The sequence below is a fragment of the Saccostrea cucullata genome, unplaced genomic scaffold (genome assembly GCF_032062105.1).
Source record: "Saccostrea cucullata isolate Sc308-1 unplaced genomic scaffold, CSIRO_AGI_Scuc_v1 ctg14549, whole genome shotgun sequence".
Taxonomy (NCBI): Eukaryota; Metazoa; Mollusca; class Bivalvia; order Ostreida; family Ostreidae; genus Saccostrea; species Saccostrea cuccullata.
Genome location: NW_026919219.1, coordinates 1 through 6162, shown reverse-complemented (window position 1 = coordinate 6162; position 6162 = coordinate 1). Strand labels below are relative to the sequence as shown.

Sequence of the window (6162 nt, the reverse complement as noted above, 5' to 3'; positions counted from 1 at the left end):
TGCCTGCGGAGGAAGTCGATGTATCGAACAATAAACATAGATTCATAACCCCAGTGATTGCTGCTTGCATGAAAATTAAACATGATACTATCAAATATTTAATTTTGAATGGAGCAGATTTAAACCCCTAGAATAGCTTTTATCCAGCTTTGTGGACTCCATCTAGAGTTGGGGACCTGAGAACAGTTACATACTTGCTTCAACACGGTGCTGATTGTAACAGATCTAATGGAGAGGGCATTACTCCTTTACATTTAGGGTCACAATTTGGACACTTGAACATTGTTAAAAAACTTATTGAGCAAGGTGCATACATCAACTCGTGTGATAATCAGGGTAGGACATCTTTGCATATGGCCTCGCAATATGGTCATTTGACCATTGTAGAAACATTAATACAGCATGATGCTGTCTATGATCAGTGTGATATCAGGGAAGTTACACCTTTACATCTAGCGTCTTGTAATGGACATGTTGCCATCGTAAAGAAATTGATAGAATGTGGTGCTGATATCAACAAGTGTATTAATCGCGTGTCATCTCTTCATTTAGCATCATCGTATGGTCATATTCTTGGTGTAGAAAAACTTATAGAACACGGCGCGAACATCAACAGCTGCGATACTTATGGTCAGACATCACTACATTTAGCATCACGAGAAGGCCATATGTCAACTGTAGATTTATTAATACGACTTGGTGCTTATTATGATCAATGTGATATAATTAACGCAACTCCTCTTCATTCTGCGGCATTTTATGGGCATGCTCATGTTGTGAAAAAACTTATAGAAAATGGAGCTGATATCAATAAATGTGTCTTAAACGGCCTGTCACCTCTTCATACAGCATCAATAAATGGGCATCTTCCCGTTGTCGAGATGTTAATTGAAGCGGGTGCTGATTTAAATATGTGTAATGATTTTAGTCAGATAATTTTTAATTCCCAATTTCAGGATAATGAATCGTCCCTGTCAAAAGCATTACTGCCGTATGCCAATGCTTGTTATGGATTGAATAAGGTTGCCCCTCTACATTTAGCATCATTAGAGGGCCATCATGATGTTGTAAAAAAATTAATAGAACGTGGAGCCGACATCAACGTACGTACTTCAGATGGGTCGCTATCTTTGCACGTAGCAGCCAAATATGGTAATCTGTCTGTTGTTGAAACATTACTTAGTTCCGGTGGTGAGTTGCATAAAAACTATTCAAAACAAAAATTGCAGATTAATTCAGCATCATTGACAGTCCATTTTCCTTTTGGGGAACAGTTTTTGGGAGATAATAACAACATCAATACGTGTGAGGAAAATGAACAAACAACTCTTAATTTGGCTTCAAAAAAAGGTCTTTTTCCGGTTGAAGCAAAAGACCACAGTACTGACGTAACAATGTGTGAGATTAATGTTCGGCCGACCCTACATTTACTGCCAGGGAATGTCCATAGTCCGAAAGCAGGCAAACTTACTCAAAATAATTCCAGTGTCAACATATGTACCATGCAGGGTCAGTCACCTCTGCATTTAGCATCAGCAGAAGGATACGTTTCTGTTGTAGAAAAAATGATTGAATACGGTGCCGACATTAACATGTGTGATGTTCACGGTCAGTCATCCTTGATTTTAGCATCATATGAAGGTCATCATCTTGTTGTTGAAAAACTCATTCAAAACAATGCTGATATCAACAAATGTGATATCAAGGAAAAATCTCCTCTGCATTTTGCATCACTTAAAGGTCATCTTCCTCTTGTAAAAAAACTCATTCAAAATAATGCTGACGTAAACAAAAGTGATTTGCTGGGACAGTCACCTCTGCATTTGGCATCACAGAAAGGCCATCTTCCTGTTGTAGAAGAACTTTTAGAGCACGGTGCCGACATAAACGAGAGAGATAATCAAGGTCTGTCATCCTTGCTTGTAGCATCTTGGGAAGGCCATCTTCCTGTTGTAGAAACACTTATCAATCATGGAGCTGATATCAACTTATGTGCTGAAACCGGTGAGACATCATTGCATTTGGCATCGCAAGATGGCCATTTTGCTGTTGTAGAAACATTAATTCTGTCTGGTGCTAAATATAACCAATGCGATGAAAATAAAGTAACACCTCTACATAGAGCGTCAGAAAAAGGCCATGATAAAGTTGTTAAGAAATTATTGGATGCAGGATCAGATATCAACATGAAAGATATTAACGGTCTGTCCCCTCTGTTTTATGGATTACTTAACGATCATATTACTCTTGTATATTCATTGATTGAGCACGGTGCCGACATCAACATGGGTGGTTGTCAGGGTCAGTTACCCTTGCATGAAGCGTCACTGAAGGGTAATTTTCCTGTTGTGAAAAAACTTATAGAGCAAGGTGCTGATATCAACAAATGCAATATTGATGATGAATCATCTCTGCACTTAGCAACAGAAAGAGGCCATTTGTCTGTTGTAGAAAAATTACTTCAACACGGTGCAGATTTTAACAAAAGCAATATTAATAATTCAGCACCTCTACATAGAGCATCATTTTGGGGGCATGCTCAGGTTGTAGAAAAATTAATTGAACACGGGGCGGATATCTACAAGTGTAATATTAATGGTACATTGCCCCTGCATTATGCTTCTCAAAATGGTCATCTGTCTGTCGTAGAAATACTTCTGCAATTTTACAACTGTCCTCAAAAAAAAAAAGAGAAAGATCGAAAACTATGAGATTCCAAATGCTTGTAGCAGAAAAAATAACCACCTGAAAAATATCGACAAAGTGGACAAGAATGATTGCTCACCTCTCTATTTAGCGTCAAAAAATGGCCATTTGTCCATTGTAGAAACATTAATTTGTCACGGAGCTAATTGTAATACGTGTGACAAGAATAACGTCACACCATTACATAGAGTATCTTCTACAGGAAATGTAACTATTGCAGAAAAATTGATCACATCAGGTGCGGACACCAACAGTTGTGATAAAGCTGGTCATTCACCTTTGCATGAAGCATCGAGAAAAGGTCATTTATCGGTTGTAGAAGCACTAATTCGACATGGTGCTAAATGTAATCAATGCGATGAAAATAAAGTTACACCTATACATATGGCATCATTTGCAGGACATGTTCAGGTCGTAGAAAGATTAATTGAAGCTGGTTCCAGTATAAACAAACGTGATTATAATGGTCATTCACCACTTGATTTGGCAATTTACAAAAAGCATGAGTCTGTTGTAGAAATACTAATTGAGCACATGTAGTGCATGCATCTCTTATATTGTAGTCTTTAAAAGACAAGATTCGCAAAAGAAAAAAGGCACAGTATTTAAATTGTTACATAAAGAAGGGAAGTGACTGATTTATACAAAAACACATTTATTTATCTTGCTTCACAGAGAAATCCATAATTCTTCAATATGCTAGAAAATGACCTACCTTTAAAAGAAATTATGATCTCTGTATATACATGCATATATATTTAACTTACATGCATTGAACTTGAACATTCATAGCAACAAATTTGAGCTCAGTATGCGTCTTTCTTTGATTCGATGCAAACAATATTTTCTTTTTGCACAGTCTTTTCCCATTGATTTAAACCTGTGTGTATAATTAGTGAATATTATTGAGTATTATTGAATATCAGTAAGCCGTTACCTTGTTCTAAAATGAAATAAAGTGACTTTGAAAAAATATATGAGTAAATAACAGATTGATGCAGGTAATCACGATGCAATAATTGATTACGATACAATTATTGTGATATGCACCTACTGGGAGGCAGATTATAAAAACATTTACCCGTTATGTTATATAACAATAAATGTGATGATATACAGCTAATGAATATTATATGAATAAATGATCATTGTCACGATGCTTATGTCAAAACCAAAAACTGGAAATAAAAATTTATTTTTGCAAAGTAACACATTTCTGAAAATACTTGCCCGGAATTTCCTGGGATCAGTTGTTTAATGTCCTGTTCGAATAAAGTGTTTATTGATTTTTTGAGATATACCACTGTTTGGCATTTAAAAGTTATGCAAATTATAACAATGTGTTGTACAAATATCACCAAACATGACTTTCACGCCAATTCCAATTAAATTCCCCTGGAATAAATTGGAAAGTCGTATTCCCCCTCTAACCTGATTTCTTTCTTATTGATAGTGCAATATTAGTGATTAGTTTTATGTTGTTTAATGTAAAGGTCATTAGTTTTATGTTATATTCAAACGTGTCAAATATTAATTGTACCTTTATGAATATGACACAACTGATTTTAAATTAAAATGCTTTAAGATGTACATGTATAAATCTGTGTGTAAATCAAATATACAGAATTGAATAATAATTACTATTCATTATAATGTCAACATAAAGAAACTTTTGTCTATATATGTACGCTTAGTATCAGTTATGCATGCATATCATGTTTTTTTAATATAAACTCTACATTCAGGGGTATAACTCAGAATTCCTCATAGGCCATTGATGTTTTATGATTTGGTTAAATGTAAAATTACTGTTGTTGTATTATGATTGAATATGTATTGTATAGCCAAGGCTATTCTTTTATGATTCTGTGATTAAAGCTACATGTATAAATGAAAAAAAGTGTTTTTGTTTATCATTTACTATTGTTATACATGTAGTTATATGCAAAATAAAATTTAATTAAATAAGAAAATGGAAACTCCGTATTCAATTCAGTGTATTGTATAAATAATGTACTAACAATTAGCATGAAAAGCGTCAGTCAGCATTTGATTCAATGATAAATTGTATTTGCTGACAAGGCCATTGTATCGACCATAGAAATAACGAACTGAGATTGTAAACGAGACTGCTGTTGATATTCTTGTTTCATCAACTTGCTTGTCAATACTATTCCTCGAGCTTATTTTTGAAATTGTTTATACGTCGAGCATGCTCTTGCATATCGAGTCAACTGAGATATACATATTCCGTATGCAGGTGATAAAGGTATATTGCTGCATAAGTAAGGAAAGTTGACGTTAAAGGTAAAGTCATCACGTTTATCAAATATTTTGGTTGTAAGATTACCAATACCGTCTTTTTCAAGTAAAATATCCGAGTATGAAACAGATGTGTCAAACTCTGTGGTATTTTTTTTATCTTAAGCTCACCAGGATATATCGTATCGACGTGGGAATGGAATAGCATTGGTTATTGATAATACAACGTTTATATATCTAAATGTCGAGTTGAAGGCCTCAGCAAGTGTTTTCTTCTTTTGGCGCAGATTTTTTTATAAGATTTTGCACAAATTCTGCTTCATATGAATATAATTATAGGTCTGCTAATAACGGAGCGCAATTGATACACATGGGAATTCCAAAAGATTATTGGGATATCTGGTCTCCCAAAACCAGATAGATATTGTCTATCAGAAACTCAAGCATCTCTTTGATGTCAACTTCAAAGTACTTGTGTGTCCAATCAGAATGTTTTTTTATGGACAGATGATACAAATAATTTTTTTTCTTTGGAAGATACTTAATATCATGTCACAATTTCATGAAAGTGGATAATTCAAAGAATTTTACGAAGAACTGGAAAATGAAAAAGTATAAAATTACAATTATGGACAAAACACACTCAGTAAAGGTTTACAGATAAAAACTAATTTTAGAATATGTTACTTTGGTGCTGAAAATGTAAGATAAACCTTAGAGAAGTATACCAAGCCAGGTGAATTTTATCAGTAGAAGTAAAATGGTAAAATTTAGTCTATATGATATTGCTGAATTATTGTTATTTGTTTTTACTCATATAATTCACCCGGCTTGGAATTTTTTTTCAAAAGTTTATATTATACTTTTAGCACCAAGATTACATATTCTAAAATTTGTTTTCATCTGTAAACCTTTACTGAAAGTGATTTGTCTATATTTGTTTTTTTCATTGAATATTACTAAATTAAATACTTTCCAGGTATATTCATTTTCCAGTTCTTTGTAGAAAACATTCTAAGAATTATCCACTTTTCTGAAATTTTGACATGATATTAAATATCTTCCAAAGAAAAATATTGTTTGTATCATCTGGCCTTAACAAAATAATTTTGCAAATGACCAATGACCAGGTAAGTATATTTACGAGTTCCATTTTTTATTGAAAAAGCAGAGCTGTCGATGATATCAAAAAGC

The 6162-nt window shown here is 33.7% G+C and overlaps 1 pseudogene; it reads left to right on the top strand.

Moving 5' to 3' along the window:
- The first annotated feature begins 816 nt into the window (after window positions 1-816).
- Window positions 817-3410, top strand: LOC134282571 (ankyrin-1-like; annotated as a pseudogene).
- The last annotated feature ends 2752 nt before the right edge of the window (window positions 3411-6162 follow it).